The sequence below is a fragment of the Macaca mulatta genome, chromosome 1 (assembly GCF_049350105.2).
Source record: "Macaca mulatta isolate MMU2019108-1 chromosome 1, T2T-MMU8v2.0, whole genome shotgun sequence".
NCBI classification, from domain to species: Eukaryota; Metazoa; Chordata; class Mammalia; order Primates; family Cercopithecidae; genus Macaca; species Macaca mulatta.
The window spans coordinates 235,360,174-235,376,574 of NC_133406.1; the positions used below are offsets into that span (position 1 = coordinate 235,360,174).

Below are 16,401 nucleotides of genomic sequence, written 5' to 3' on the forward strand. Positions count from 1 at the left end.
CACAGCAACTCTGCCTGGGTTCTCGGGGTTCTCATTTTGCAGACATGGAGCCTTGGAGAGGTGAAGAAAATGGCCCAGTATCACAATACCAGGAAGTGGCCAAGCAGGATTAGAACCTGGGTGTATCTGACTCCAGATTTGCTGACAGATGATGCTCAGGATCCTTGGGTGGAGTTGCAGCTGCCATTATCCAGAGTTCCCTGTGCTTATGGGGCTGCGTTTTCCAAGCCAAACAAGTTCTCCTGGTCTTAAGTGATGCACTGCTTGACCCTGCATGAGTTTTATTGCTATGGGATCAAATGACCTCAAACTTAGCGGCTTAAAACAATGCAAATTTTTCGTTTTGCAGTTCTGGAGTCCAGAAGTCCAATGCCGGTCTCAGGGGGTCTCACAAAACATGTCTCAGGGCTGTGCTCCTTCTGGAAGCTCTCATGGAGAATCTGTGATCTTCCTTGGCCCATGGCCCCTCCTCCATCTTTAAAGCCAGGAGTGGCCACTGAGCTCTTCTCACATCACATGCTCTGACCTCCTCTCCTGCTTCCCTCTTCTCCATGTAGGGACCCTCATGATTACACGTAGGTCCTTCTCCATTTGGGACCTACTTGGATCATGCAGGATCATCTGCTTGTGTGAAGGTCAGCTGATTAGCAGCCTGAATTTTCTGTTGCCATGTAACGTAACATATTCTAGGATTCAGGGATCAGGATATGGACATTTGGCGGGAGTAAGGGGTGGGCATTCTGCCCACATAGGCACTGGGACAGATTATTTATTTTATCTTGGGACTTTCCATGAATGCTACAGCCTCGTGGCTACTATGCATGATTTCAAATGGGGTTCGTCTGTGTTGTCATATGGAGTCCCTGGGCCCTGCAGAGGTAGCCCTCTCATGTGGGGTCTTCCTCTCTCCCTCCATCAGGTCTTCCAGGGCTCTGGGGGTCCAGAAAAAAAAGGCACAGCATGGTGGGGGAGTAGAGGTGGGTGGGCAGGGAAGTGACCACAGCAGGTGTCAGGATAACAGGTTTTGGAGGCTGACTGAGCAAGATTCTTACTCTGGCGCTGTTCTCTCCCGGCTCCGCCTTTCTTAGCTTCAATTTCCAGACGGGGGAGTGGGGAACAACATCAGGGGCTGCTGAGCTTGTGAGTTTTATGCACCTTAAGTACTTCACTGAGGACGACAAGAGCATCCTGAGGCCACAGGGGAGGAGCTTCCTGCTGCAATGTGAGGCCTGGAGGAAGGGGAAGGGCAGGAGACACAGGAGGGGAGGAGGGGCCAGCAGCAGAGATGATGCTTTGGTGTCCTCCACCCTCTATAGTGGGCAGGCTGGATGCCCCATGAAGGAAAATTGTGGAGGTGCTGGAGATGTTTAGTATCTTGGTTGTGGAGATGGTAAAAACAAGTGTAATGCTATGTCCAGCTCAATAACATGTACAAATTGAACATGTGCAATTATTTTGTGTATCAGCTGTACCTCAATAAAGCTAAAGAAGAAAAGAAGAGAAAGCATTTTCATGGAGAAGACCCCCTAGTGCTGTGCCAGCCTCACTGAGGGCACAGGATTTCAGTTAGACTCAGAGCAGGCCCACAGACCAGCACTGCACAGCAAATGATGGGTTCTTCACCTGCAGGGGCTGTTAACCCCACTCTCACTATTCACCCTACTGAGTAAATGTGAGGTGACTTGAGGTCCAGAGGGTGGCCTCACTGTCCCAAATCCCTCTGTCCTGATGCTCCATTCCTGTATGTGAGTGTTGACAACCCACAAGATCATATGAGCAGGGCATCGAGCAGGTGAGCTGCCCAGAGGCAGGTGCGGGGGTGAAAGGGCACTGGATGCAGCCCAGGGCACTTGGCCACACCACATTAGCAAGATGGGGGGCAGGAGCAGAGCATGAGATGACCTGCCATCCACACCCTGGGAAGGCCTCTGTGTGGTTGTGAGGGACAGCCATGGAGCACACATGAACTTCTTGTGGCTGTCAAAACAATTGACCAAAACCTGGAGACTTAATAGAAGTGGATTGGCTCACAGTTCTGGAGGACAGAAGTCCATTCTCAAAGTGTTGTCAGGGCCGTCCTCTCTGAAGGCTCTAGGGGAGTATCCTTCCTTGCCCCTTCTAGTTTCTGGTAGCTCCATGTGTCCCTTGGCTTGTGGCAGCATCACTGCAATGTCTGCCTCTGTCTTCATGTAGCCTTCTCTCTCTTCTCTCCAGGTCTCTCATCTTTCTTCTCTTAGAAGGACACTTGTCATTAAATTTAGGGGTTACCCAGATAATCCAGTGATAGGGTTTGGCTGTGTCCCCATCCAAATTCCATCTTGAATTCCCATGTGTTGTGGGAGGGACCTGATGGGAGGTAATTGAATCATGGGGGCAGGTCTTTCCCATGCTATTCTCGTGATAGTGAATAAGTCTCATGAGATCCGATGGTTCTATAAAGGGGAGTTTCCCTGCACAAGCTCTCTCTTTGCCTGCTGCCATCCATGTAAGATGTGACTTGCTCCTCCTTGCCTTCTGCCATGATTGTGAGGCCTCCCAAGCCACATGGAGCTGTAAGTTCACTAAGCCCTTTTTCCTGCATAAATTACCCAGTCTCAAGTACATCTTTATCAGCAGCATGAAAACAGACTAATACAGCAAATTTGTACCAGTAGAGTGGGGTACCTGGAAAGATACCAAAAAATGTGGAAGTGACTTTGGAACTGGGTAACAGGCAGAGGTTGGAACAGACAGGAAAATATGGGAAAATTGGGAACACCCTAGAGACTTGTTGAATGGCTTTGATCATAATGCTGATAATGATGTGGACAATGAGATCCAGGCTGAGGTGGTCTCAGATGGAAATGAGGAACTGTTGGGAACTGGAGCAAAGGTGACTCTTGTTATGTTTTAGCAAAGAGATTGGCAGCATTTTGCCCCTGTCCTAGAAACCTGTGAAATGTTGAACTTGAGAGAGATGAGCACAGGTGACTTCTTGTAACATTTTAGCAAAGAGACTGGCAGCACTTTGCCTCTGCACTAGAGATTTGTGGAACTTTCAACTTGAGAGAGATGATTTAGGGTATCTGGTGGAAGAAATTTCTAAGCAGCAAAGCATTCAAGAGGTGACTTGGGTGCCAGTAAAGGCATTCAGTTTTATAAGAGAAGCAGAGCATAAAAGTTTGGAAAATTTGCAGCCTGACAATGTAATAGAAAAGAAAATCCCATTTTCTGAGGAAAAATTCAAGCCACCTGCATAAATTTGCATAAGTAACAAGGAGCCAAATGTTAATCCCCAAGACAATAGGGAAAATGTCTCCAGGGCATGTCAGAGGTTTTCACAGAAGCCCCTCCCATCACAGGGTCGGAGGCCTAGGAGGAAAAAGTGGTTTCATGGGCTGGGCCCAGGGTCCCTGTGCTGTGTGCAGTGTAGGGACTTGGTGCCCTGAGTCCCAGTCACTCCAGCCATGACTGAAAGGGGCCAACATAGGGCTTGGGCTGTGGCTTCAGAGGGTGCAAGTCCCAAACCTTGGCAGCTTCCACATGGTGTTGAGCTTGCCAGTGCACAGAAGTCAAGAATTGGGGTTTGGGAATCTCTGCCTTGATTTCAGAGGATGTATGGAAACACCTGGATGCCTAGGCAGAAGTTTGCTGCAGGGGTGGGGTCCTCATGGAGGACCTCTGCTAGGACAGTGCCAAAGAGAAATATGGGGTTGGAGACCCCACACAAAGTCCCTACTGGGCCACAACCCAGTGGAGCTGTGAGAAGAGGGCCACTGTCCTCCAGACCCAGAATGGTAGATCCACTGACAGCTTGCATCATGCACCTGGAAAAGCCACAGACACCCAAAACCAGCCCGTGAAGGCAGCTGGGAGGGAGGCTGTACCCTGCAAAGCCACAGGGGTGAAGTTTCCCAAGACCATAAGAACCCACCTCTTGTATCAGTGTGACCTGGATGTGAGACATGAAGTCAAAGGAGATAATTTTGGAGGTTTAAGTGTCTACGGGATTTTGGACTCGCATGGGGCCTGTAGCCTCTTTGTTTTGGCCAAATTCTCCCATTTGGAATGACTGTATTTACCCAGTGCCTGTACTCTCATTCTATCTAGGAAGTAACTAACTTGTTTTTTTATTTTACAGGCTCATAGGCAGAGGGACTTGCCTCGTCTTAGATGTCATGTTAAACTTGGACTTTTGAGTTAATGCTGATATCAGTTAATACATTGGGGGACTGTTGGGAAGGCATGACTGGTTTTGAAATGTGAAAGGGACATGAGATTTGGGAGGGTCCAGGGGCAGAATGATATGGTTTGGCTGCATCCCGACCAAAATCTCACCTTGAATTCCCATGTGTTGTGGGAGGGACCCGGTGGGAGGTAATTGAATCATGGGGGCAGGTCTATCCCTTGCTGTTTTCGTGATAGTGAATAAGTCTCATGAGATCTGATGGTTCTATAAGAGGGAGTTTCCCTGCACAAGCTCTTTCTGCCTGCTGCCATCCATATAAGATGTGACTTGCTCCTCCTTGCTTTCTGCCATGATTGTGAGGTTCCCTAGCCATGTGGAACTGTAAGTTCATTAAACCCTTTGTCCTGCATGCATTACCCAGTCTCAGGTATGTCTTTATCTGCAGTGTGAAAACAGACTAATACATCTAGTATGAGCTCTCATCAAAGTCCTTCATTACATCTGCAAAGACCCTTTCTCTAAACAAGGTCACATTCACAGGTTCAAGGTAAAAATGTGGATATATCTTAGGAGCCACCATTCAATACACCATAAAGTAGGTGCCTTTCTTTCAGAGCAGAGCAGGGTGCTAATGAAAGCTTCCCCTCAGCTGTTAGAACATGTCTGGGCTCCTGTACGCGGCCTTGATGAAGAGGCAGGAGTCCTTTCTTCTGTTGATTTTGATCTTCACACCTAGAACAACAGCTGCAGAGTGCTCAGCAAGCAGAGAGGGAGCACCGTGAGTGCAGGATGGGAACACACAAAGGGCAGAGGGGGAACATTGAGATAGTAGGGAGGAGCACTCAGAGAGCAGTAAAGAGCACTCAAAGCAAGTAGGGAGCACTCTAAGAGCAGGATGGGGCACTCAGCAGGGAGGAGCACTAGAGAGCAGGGAGGAGCACTCCTAACAGGGGAAAGCGCTCTGAGAGCAGGGAGGAAGCTTTCATAGAGCAGAGTGGGAGCACTCAGAGAGCAGAGTAGGAGCATTTGCAGGGCAGAGTGGGAGCACTCACCTGGAGACTGGAGCACTCAGAGAGCAGGGATACTTGTGAATGCTTGGCAATGGCTAGAGAGCTGAGGAACTCACTCAGAGACTGAGGTGGCTGATGGCTCAGGAGTGTGCACCCTGCCTGTGTCCAGGTCAGGAAGGGTTCTCACTACGCCTGTGGAATCTGCAGGTAGGAAGGTTCAGGAATTTGATGTGGAAGGACCTGGGCTAACAGATGGGGCCCTTCCACCTGTGATGGGCACAACTGGGGCACAGGGCTCTCAGGTCTTTGATGTCACCTTCCACAGGTGCAAGGGGGCCAGGAGAATAGTGGGATGGTTAACTCTATAGGAGCCTTTTTATATTTTTTATTATTTTATTTTATTATATTTTATTTATTTATGTTAATATTTATTTTTGATTCTCTTAGTACATACGAGGTCTCACTATGCTGTTAGTCTTGAACTCCTGGATTCATGCAATCCTCCCACTTTGGCTTTGGCCTCCCAAAGTGCTGGGATTACAAGCGTGAGCCACTGCACCCAGCCCACTCTGCAGGAACTTGACTGTCACTGTGAATATCTTTTATGCTGCGTTTGCGCTTGAGACATTTCTTCTTAAAGCTAAGGTGGACAAATGTCTCCGATTTCTCTTTATCCCAGATTGAGAAGCTTATGAATGTCACAGACTCTTGGTGGGATCAGGGTTGGAGTTAGAGTCTCTAACAGGACAAGCCGCAGGGAAAAGCTGGCTGCCTTCCAGCTGGATATGACCATGTCTGCATTAGTTCCATCCTGGATCACATTTTCAGAATTTAATGTTGATGATAAGTGAGGTACAGCAGAAGGGAGAGAATAATTTTCTTTGCAGCAGGAGGCTAAATCTTCCAGCCACTCCCCTTCGGTGTCTTTTCTGCTTCAGAAGAGCTGTGGTGGCCTGAGCCAGACCTCTCCTCTGGCTGGTAGGACTATTGTCCTGGCTGGAAAGATATGTGTTTCTAGCTTTTTTGTTGGAAGGATTTTGCGGGGTTACCTCCTCCAGGCAAGGACCGTGAGATGGATTCTGAGCATCAGGCACACAGACACTGCATCCTTGTGCACAAACTCACAACCATCCCTGCCTCCTCCTGCACCTCCTCGTCTTTCCTTGGCACGGCTACCCCCACCCCCTCCGCACCACGAGATGTTCCCTTGTGTGTGTCTTGTTTGAAAGTCAGCTAATCTCCACTTTCTCCTCCCAGGACTGACACACATCAGAGCCATCCATCCATATGTCCACCCTGATAGCAGCTCCCCTGGGGCAATGCGAGATACAGTAATTGATGAGAAGAGAGGAAGAACATGGAGCTGTGTCTAGACCGAGTCTGGGTCTGGACCTGCCACTGACCAATGTTGTGAGCTCGGGCAAGGCTGCACCAACTCTGGGCTTCCGTTTTCTTCTCTGTGTGCTGGGGCCATATTAGTGGTCTCTATGGTCCTTCCAGCAGGAAGCTCCTGTGAGACTTCTGTACTTGGCTCACTTCTGCAAGCACAGAACGAGCAGGCTTTCCCCTTTACACAATAGGTTGCATTTGGGATCTCCATGCGAGTCTCCTTTCTTAAATGTCATTATGCCTTTTAGAGGTCAGGCTACCCTTTACCTGGAATACCCTGCCCTCTGCCCAGATCTGGCTAAATCTTCTGTGAAGTCTCTCTTGGTTCCCCAGCCTGCAAACCCTATTATATGCCACCTCCTGCAAAAAGGGCAGTAAAAGCAGTGTCTGGCTACCGGGAGTGCCCTGTGAGTTCAGGCTGAATAAATGAAGGGGCGAATGCATGCATGAGTAAATGAATTCAGTAAAGGATTTTGCTTCTGACAATCCCCTCACCTGAGCATTACCTATCGCACATCTGTAATGTGGCAGGCAAAGATCTGGGCATGGAAGAGAACTTAGTGAATCAAATATTAGTGACTATTTGTTAATTCAAAGCCCTGCCCTCCTGGAGCTTCCATTAAAGGGGCAGAACACATTGAATAAATAACCTAACCAAGTCTGTGATGCAGGATAGAGTCCAGAGAAAAATAAATCAAGTCCTGGGAGAATGTAATAGAAAAGGTTTGTTTTCTACCTGTAGTGATTTATGTTTGCACATTTCCAGATTTAAAATGCTTCTTGTTTCTGAAAAGGTGGTGACGGTCAGGATTATTTTGGGAGACTGGAGAATGGTTGAAGCCATCTGGAAAGAGAGTCTGGAAGACGTTGGCTTTGAACTGGGATTGAGGAGAAAGGAATTTGTATATTCAACATCAGGACAATGTCACTGGCTGTGTACTGGGCTGGCCATCACATTTGGCCCGGTAGACTATGTCCACCTGTCCATATTACCATCCCCCAGCATGCCCTACAACAGAGTGAATGTCTAGCAAATAAGGCAAGACTGCACACAACCCTTAGTGAGTTGCGTTAAAGGAACACCAGAATGTTCCAGAAGTTCTTTTTCTGATAGCTGCTCCAAACTTCTGGCCAAAGCCTCCTTAACCTTGCTTCAGGGTCAGAATGTTCTCAAAGAGTGGTCAACTTTTTAAATCTTCTTTTTAAAATTACCCCAGTCATCGGCAACGAGGAACTCTAGAGTGTTCTGATGACTCTGACAGTGCTTTGATTAATTGGACATGTTTAACCAACTCTGCATCTCAGCTGATCTGCAGATACTGGAGGCTGAGAATTTAACAGGAGAGGAAAATGTAATTGGACTAATTTCATTCCTGGAGAGCTGGAGAAGCAGAAGTCATTTTTTATCACTGTAGCTATTAAAGGGCCCCGTTTTTTTTCAGTACAGAAGAGCATAATAAACTTTATATAAAAGTGAACAGATGATCAAATACACAGAGTTATGGAGATAGGAGCTGGTGGGGTTGAGGTCTGGGAAAATTTACTGTTCAGTCGTGGAACCTGATGACAGATTTGAAAGATGTCTCAGTTCATCTCCACTCAAAGTCGTTGGTGCCCCAGGACACAGAGCTTTGGGGGTCTTGTTCAGCCAGCTGCCTGCCCTCCAGGAGCACTGAGAAATGGCCCTGCTAGGAACATTTTCAACAAGTGTCCCTTGCACACTCATACAGACACACACACACACACACACATACACACACAGAGCTTTCTGGGCCCAAGCTCAATAATACAGACAGAAGTCCAACTCCCCAGCCAGGTGCTCTTCTCCAGGACTGGACCCAGAAGGATCTCCTCTGAGGTCACATTTTACTGCTTTGTAATGAATCTGATTACAGCCGTGGGTCATATAAACTGGATCCCCCGCCTTCCGCACTTATCCTTTGACTTTTGCTGGCCTAGCACAGGAGACTTAACCACAGCCAAGGAGGTGGGTTCTTTTCCCTGTGGACCTTCCATTTCCTCCGGAGGGACTCCCAGAGCTAATGCGTGTGTGCAGTGCAGCCTCCCCTGAAGCTTCTGGATGTTTCCAGAGAGAGCACAGGCTCAGAGCCTTGCAACCTGGATTCAGACCTGGGCTCCCTCCTCTTGCTGCACAGAGGATCATATGATAATACACAGGATGCCCAACTAAATTAGAATTCCAGGGAAATGATGAACGATATTTTGGTATATCTCATGCAATATTGGGGATATACTTACACTAAACGTTATGCATCATTGGTCTGAAATTCAAATGTAACTGGGCTTCCTGTATTTTTATCAGCTAAATCTGCCACCCCTATACCCATGGGACCTTGGGTGGGTGCAGCTTTAAAAAAATACTGTGTCTCAGTTTTCTCATCTTTTCAAAGTGGGAAAACAACAATAATAGAGCTGACTCCGTGTGGCCCGTGTGAGGAGTGCACAAAGGAAGCACGAGGCAAATGTGAGGTGTGGTCACTCATTCATTCCATCAATAACCTTGTGTAGTACATTTCCTCTATACCTGGCCCTGAGCCAGGCTGGGGGCTGGGAAGGGGCAATACCGAACATGGCAGATAGGGGTTCTGTCTCCTGGACTTCTGTTGACGGTGGGATGAGTCCAAAGAGGGGCTCTGCAGATGGTTGGCCGGGCCATTTGTTCCTCTGCAGTGGTTTTCTGTTCCTTGATGAGTCTTTGCACGGATGGTCAGCATGAAGTCCACTGGAGATGAACCTGCCTTGATGGCATCAACTCAGCAGGTCTGATGAGCCAGTGCTTTGCAGCCCAGGCTCCCCCTCATCTCTGGGCATTTGGAACATCCCGTCTAAGTGTCCTGTGCCTGAGCACCAGCTGCTGTCCTGAGACACTGGCTGAGACCGCCACCCACCCATCGTGAGTGTTGGTGGGACTCTTGGCTGACCTGGCTAAGCTCTGCTGGCCAGGGAAGGAGGTAGAGGGAGGGATCTCGCAAGGAATTAGAGTTGCTCACTTTTCCAGCAATGGTCAGCCTAGACAGACACAGCCCTGGGTGACCCTTAATGTCTGTTCTCCTTCCTGTCCCATGAGTACAAGGCACCAGGATTTAGCTCAGTCCCTGGGATGGGCAGGCTGGCTGGCCCAGGGTGGTGCAGAGGAGTGAGTCCAGGGCAAGGAAGGTCACAGGTCTGGCTGTTGGACCCTCGTAGGGTATGCAGACCACCAGTCAGCTGCCTGTGGCCAAGCGGGGCAGTGTCTGGGTTTATATCTCTAGGGACGAGTGCGAAAGCAGAGAGCAGAGCCGGAGGGCGAGCGGGGTGAGTGGAGACACCTCTTCCTGGTAGAAAGATCACACAGGCAAAACAGTCATCCAGTGTTCAGGGTTTCCTGGATCTCCAGACCCAACTCAGAGACCCTGGAGCCTGCAGACATCAGCTGAGCTTGGGGAACCAAACTCAGTCATTTCAGCCCAGAATGCAGGAGCAGGCTGAAAACAGATGGTGTAAAACAAAACCACAGGAAAGCGTGCAAGGTCGGGGTGCAGCTGCGTTTGCCCACTATGTGCCAGGCCTCTGCAGGCCGGGGGACCCACATGCAGTGACTGTGTCTTCTGAGAGCTTTCTGACTGCTCAGGTAGATGCAGCAGCAGCTCAGGTGGAGGGAACTGTGCACCATTTTTCACAGCTGCAGATGGGTGCAGTGTCGGGGTTGCAGGGAAATCTATGTTTTCCTGGCAGCTTCTTTTTGTTCCACGTTCAAAATATTTGCCTCTGGTCCTGATCCTGCATTAATGAACTCTGACATGTTGCTGTCAGTAGAGAGAAATCCCAAGCAGAGGAATCCCAAGCCACTCAGGAGCCCCCCTCAGACTCGCGGCAGCGATCACGGTATATTAAGGGGAAGTTCATCTCTTTTAGTCTGAGTTTTTATTTGACATGTTGCTATATTAATGTCAAGAAGTCTACTTTAGCAAGTCCCTTTACAACACAGCCTCAGGAGCTGCATTACTGACAGAGAGATTGGAGTTTCAGGATGTGCCTCTGAAAAAATAATCTCTGCGTTTCATTTTGAATGGTGAAAATCTGAATGAAAAATCCCCCTGTAATTGTCTGATGGGAAATATATTGTCTTACAATATCAGTTTCATTGATTCCCTTTCATATTTGTATTAAAACTGAAAAGCTAGCAATAACCTCAGCCTGTTATTGGAAATGTGGTGTGGGAGGGAACAGCAGCCTGGGTAGGGAGGCAGGAATTATTCAGAGAAGAAAAGACAGAGTCCTTGTAGGTCCCCCGTTACATTATCATGGCCTTATCTTGGTGTCTGTCTGTTTGTGTTGGGTAAATAATGCTCAAATGAGAGGACAGTCCATGACCTTGAGTGTGTCAATACAATCTCTGCCAGCTGTCGTCTACTTTCATCTTCGTAACACCTGCGGGGAGAGGAAAGAAGGAAGGAATGGGCAGAAAATACCTTAAGACAGGATCATCAACAGGTGTTGGGGGACGGTGGGGACCTGCATCAGGCACGTTAGACCCCTGGTGAGTTTTGCTCACACGGAATCCAAAACTCTATATTCCAACAAGTGTTTGCTGAGCTTCTACTTGGCCTCTGACCTCACACTAGGAATCTTGGAAGGTACAAAATGAGGACGTCTCAGCCCCTGCTTCTTCAGAGCTGTGGTACAAGTTCATACCACCTACATTGAGAATCAGGAAGTGCCGTGGCTGGCCTCCAAAAAGGTCCCCCAATGAACTAATAACCCCCTTCTCGCCTGGCGTTCACCGCTGTGTGCAGTCCTCTCTGCTGTAGCTCCAGGTTGGTGTGTGAGACCACAGTGCACAGCAGACCCTTCTGAAGTGAAGTTGTACAAACTGCCACTTCCGTCTTAGGGGCGGCTTGCTTTCCTGTTGTCTCTGCCTCTGGGAGTTCAATGGCCACAGGAAGAAGTCTAGGCCATGCTGCTGGAGGAGAGACACCCGGGAGGGCGAGAGGCCGCCTGGAGGAGATGAGACCCGGGAGGGTGAGAGGCTGCCTGGAGGAGATGAGACCTGGGAGGGTGAGAGGCCGCCTGGAGGAGAGAGACCCGGGAGGGCGAGAGGCTGCCTGCAGGGAAACAGAAGCCAAGCTCCACCTGCCAGCCCTCTGAGCCAGCCTTCATGCCAGCAGGTAAATTTGGGGTGATGTGTTAGACAGAACAGGGAGCAGAAACAGTCAGCGCTGAGAGTGGAGAGCCAGGTGGGCGTCAGATGCTTAGGGGGAAGTGTGATAAAAGCTTTGAGGGGGAGGGGGCCTCAGAGAGATGAAGTAGGAGGTGAGAGGAATGAGGAGACCATGGTGTGCAGGTTGTGTGCGTGAAGGACCGGCCCCTTGAACAGAGATAGGGAGCTCCAGAGAAGACATGGTTTTCAAGGAAGGGATGAAGCTGAAAATCTGCAGATTCTGAAACAGGATTGCTAGCTGCAGTGAGGGAGATGAGGGGACCTGCACTTCCCTTTTCTCTGTTCCCAACTCTGCATCTCCAGAAGAAGACGTCTGAGCTGGGAAGGGCTGGCTCTACACTCACTGTGATCTTCACCCAGGGTTTAGCCCCTGGCTGACTTGGGTTTGGCTTTCCACCTCTCTCCAACCGCTCCTGGGAAGCCGCCTTGGCCAGAATCACCACTGTCCCCAGGTGACCGCCTCCACCCTGTGCTCCGGGACACACCTCGTGGCTCGGCCTCAGCAGATCCCCTGCCCCTCTTGTTTTTCCTCCTCCTATCCTGGGACTGGTCTGTTTTCTCCCCACATTCAGATAATTTCAGGCACCGTCAGGTCAAGGTGACTAAAGTTGGATGCTCATTCCGTGGGATTATTTCAGAGGAAATTAAAACAATGGATGGGTGGGTTGGATTCTCGCAGTTCCAATTATCTCCCAGTCAGGAAGTGACTGGCTGCCAGCTCTTGCCCTTACATTCTTCATGACCACTCACGATAATGCATTCCCACACCTGTCCTTTCTGTACCTTGTGACAGGTGCCCAGGTAATGGTGGCCCTGCCTTAGTTTTGCCGAGGTAAAGCGCTGCCTGACATATCCCCACAGCAGGGGCCTTGATGCCACCCGGTCTGATCTCATCTGCTCGTCCAACTTTCATGTGGCTCCCAGTAACCCCTGCTCAGCCCCTCCCTGCCCCGTTTCTTCCCCTGCTCAGGGGCTTCTGACCCTCTTCAGTTCCAGATCACTTTCTCCTTCCCCAAAAGGATGGCTCCTTGCAATATACTGACTGTAGCTGTTTCATCAGATACAAAGGTCCTCCCATTTTTCAAGGAAGGTTCTGCATTTGGGGCTGAAGTTATGGATGTGTCAAACAGTCTTGATACCAATGTCCTCACCTTTTTTTTCAGGGGTCTTATTGCTTCTGGCAACGTCCCTTTCTTATGTCCTGATTCTGTTTTAGGCCAGCTTCAAGCAGGGTAATTCTGTTATCTGTTTCCTTCCCTCCCTCCCTGTTCTCATCTTTGCTTTTCTTTCTCTCTTCCTCCTCTGTGTTAATGAGAGCTTTCCTCTCTCTCTGTTCCTTCCCCCTCTCTCCCTCCCTTCCTCTGTCTCCCTCCCTCCCTTCCTCTCTCTCTGTCTCTTTTCCTCTCTCTCCCTCTGGCTCCTTCCCTTCTTTCATTTCTCTTTTTCTCTCTCCCTGCCTCTCTCTCTTCTTGTTTCTCCTCTTTCTTCCTCACTCTTTCCTTCCCTCCCTTTCTCTCTCTCCCGTCTGTGTTAATGAGAGCTGGAAGCAGACATATGGAAGCATGACACTATGAGTGTCCACCCTCAGGCGCAGAACAGGAGGCTATCCCCCATTTCTACCCAGTCCCGGGAGGGCAGGTTTCCCCACACTGTAGAAAACCGCAAAACAAGCCCGGAGTGTCTGAGGGCCTGCACAGCATTCTGTCATGACATGCTGAAAACCTGGTTACTTATAAAGCAATTTGCTCCTGCGGGCTGGTTTGGGATTAAAATGGTAATTATCTTGCAAATGACTGTAACTGTCTTTCATAAATGTGGCAATGTTTGAGAAGTGACTAACTGCGGTCTGCAGGATAATGGGCTTAATAAACGATATCTTTAGTGTATTGTCAGGGAACAGAGCCTATTAGTTGGAGACGGGACAATACTGTAATTTCAGCGAGCTAGAGTCCATTCTTCTCCCCAGCCATGGTCCCCCACCCCCCTTCAATAGCACGTGCTCATCATTTTTTTCTTAATAGGACATTTTTCCTTAGGATAATTTGCAAATTGCTAATCTGTTATCATCTCTCATTTCTTTCCTCCTTGAAGTTGGTTGCCTTGCACAAATGCAAGGAAATAACCTTACTTGCTGCAGATGGGCAGGGGGCCGTGGTAACAACCCACAGCAGAGACACATCGGAGCAGGCACGGCGGGGACAGGAGCCGCAGTCAGGGTATCACGTAGGAGAAACCGAAGACTCTCCTTTCTCTTCCCTCACAGGAAAATACACGTTTTAATCAACTGTTTTGCTTGGTGCTGGAGCCAAAGATTCCTTCCACACAAAATGCTGGGGAGGTCCGGGTGACTCAGGGCTCTGGTGATCTGGTCCTCGGCTTGAAGAGGAATCTAGAAAAGGCTCAGAGTCCCAGGCTCCTGCACGGGGCAGTTGGAACCTCAGGACAGAGCAGGACCCAGGGTCAGGAGCCTGTAGGTCGGGACTAGGAAAGGTGGGTGGATTATCGGGACCAGAGCTTGGGGCTCTCTTTTCTAGGCTGGGCGTTAGTTCAGCTGGCACCTCCAGAAGCTGCTGAGACACAGAAGGACCTGAAAAGCCTTGTCATGTGGCCATCATTCCAATGACCTCAGTGTCTAGATGGCGGATGAGTGGTTTTTACTCAGCTGTGTCTCCCTCAGTCCTCCCTGTTAAAGGGGATAAGGATGCCTGGGCCCAGCAGAATGGGCAGCTGATCCAGCGAGGACCAGCTCACCAGCACCAAGCGGCGGTCTGGTGCCTCTGCCTGCCCTCTCTTGGCCATGTGTTCACACTGCACGAACCTGAGATCCCAGAGAGACAGTCTGAGCTGGGGCCAATGGGTGCATGCCCTGTGGCCAGATGCGGCCATTGAGATGTTTCCTGAATTTAGTGTGTGGCCGTGGAAGGGAGTGCAAGGGACATTTGGAGTATGCCAGAACCAGGATGGGAGATGGGAACAGAGAAACCACTAATAAACCCAGTGGGCAGGCAAGGGTCCAAGTTCTGCTCAGTTTCCTTAAAAGTCGAACATGGAGTGACTGTACAATCCAACAATTCTACTTCTGGGACGCACCTGGGAGAATGGACAGCAGGGATTCAGATACATTGTCTGCCCACATTCACAGTGCATCACTCAGAGTAGCCAAAATGTGGAAGCAACCCGAGTGTCTATAAATGGCAGGATGGAGAATCAAAGTGCGGTCTATCCACACCGTACAATAGAGTGTTGTTCAGCCACAGAATGAATGAAGTGCTACACCTGCTATAACACGGGCGAACCTTGAAAACACGCTGCCAACTGACAGCAGTCAAACGGAAACGTTCACGTATTGCACGATTTCACTTACATGACACATGCAGAATAAGTAAAGCTGCAGAGACAAAAGCAGGTTGGTGGCCATGGGGGCTGGGAGTTGGGAGTGATTTTGCTTAATGGGTGCACAGTTTCCTTTTGGGATGACACTAATGTCTTAGAACAAGACAGAGTTGGCTGGGCGGGGTGGCTCACGCCTGTAATCCCATCACTTTGGGAGGCCGAGGTGGGTGGATCACCTGGGGTCAGGAGTTCAAGACCAGCCTGACCAAAAATACAAAAGTTAGTTGGGCGTGGTGGCACATGACTGTAATCCCAGCTACTCAGCAGGCTGAGGCAGGAGAATCACTTGAACCTTGGAGGCAGAGTTTGCAGCGAACCAAGATCACACCATTGCACTCCAGCCTAGGTGACAGCGAGACTCCGTCTCAAAAAAAAAAGAACAAGACAGAGTTGATGGTTACACAACACAAAGAATGCATGAAATGCCACCAAATTGTATGTTTTAAAATGGTTCACTGTACATCTTATTGGAGAAGTGTCTGTTCATATCCTTTGCCCACCTTTTAATGAGATTATTTGCTTTTTGCCTGTTGATTTGTTTAAGTTCCTTATAGATTCTGGATACTAGACTTTTGCCCAAAAGCGGGGAAGGAAGGAAGGGGGAAGTACTGAAAACATAGCTCACTGCCTGGGTGATGGGATCCATTGTACCCCAAACCTCAGCATCACACAATGTACCCATGTAACAAACCTGCCCATGTACTCCCAAATCTAAAATAAAACTGAACTTATAACATATATAGGTTCATTGTTAATTTTATGCTATGTGACGTTTACCTCAATTTAAAATCATAGAGTACAACAGGAACCGGTGGAGATCAATGCGAAAGCCGTCTCTCTATTTTTGGGCTGGGTGGGCTCTGGGACTGGCTCCCACGAAAACATAGTATCTATCAGGGTTGTCAGTGAAAACGCTGCCCAGACTCTAATTCTGAAGCCTCATGCTGCAAAGGACACTGTCATTTCCTACCCCATGTTGTTTGTGCTGATTGGGAGGAGAGGGCAGAGCGCTGGGGGAAGGTGGGGCGCACCTGTGGAGAAGGGGAAGACACTTTCCAGGTGGACGAGGTTTAGTCCTAAGTAAATGTCCATTCTGATTTTTTTTTTTAATCCCAACACATTGGATGTGGTACACGGAGCAGTTGCCTCATTCAAAGCACACGACTCTGTTCATTTTGCAAAGCAGAAGCCTGTTTTGGTAGCCAAGGATCTAACCTGAG

At 49.1% G+C, this 16,401-nt stretch overlaps 1 long non-coding RNA gene across 1 annotated transcript; it reads left to right on the forward strand.

Annotated features, from left to right (window-relative positions):
* Positions 1 to 11,382: 11,382 nt before the first annotated feature.
* LOC144338603 (uncharacterized) lies at positions 11,383 to 15,919 on the forward strand. The gene is made up of 2 exons (XR_013412852.1): positions 11,383 to 11,735; positions 13,880 to 15,919. It is a non-coding gene; the product is annotated as an uncharacterized LOC144338603 (long non-coding RNA).
* The last annotated feature ends 482 nt before the right edge of the window (positions 15,920 to 16,401 follow it).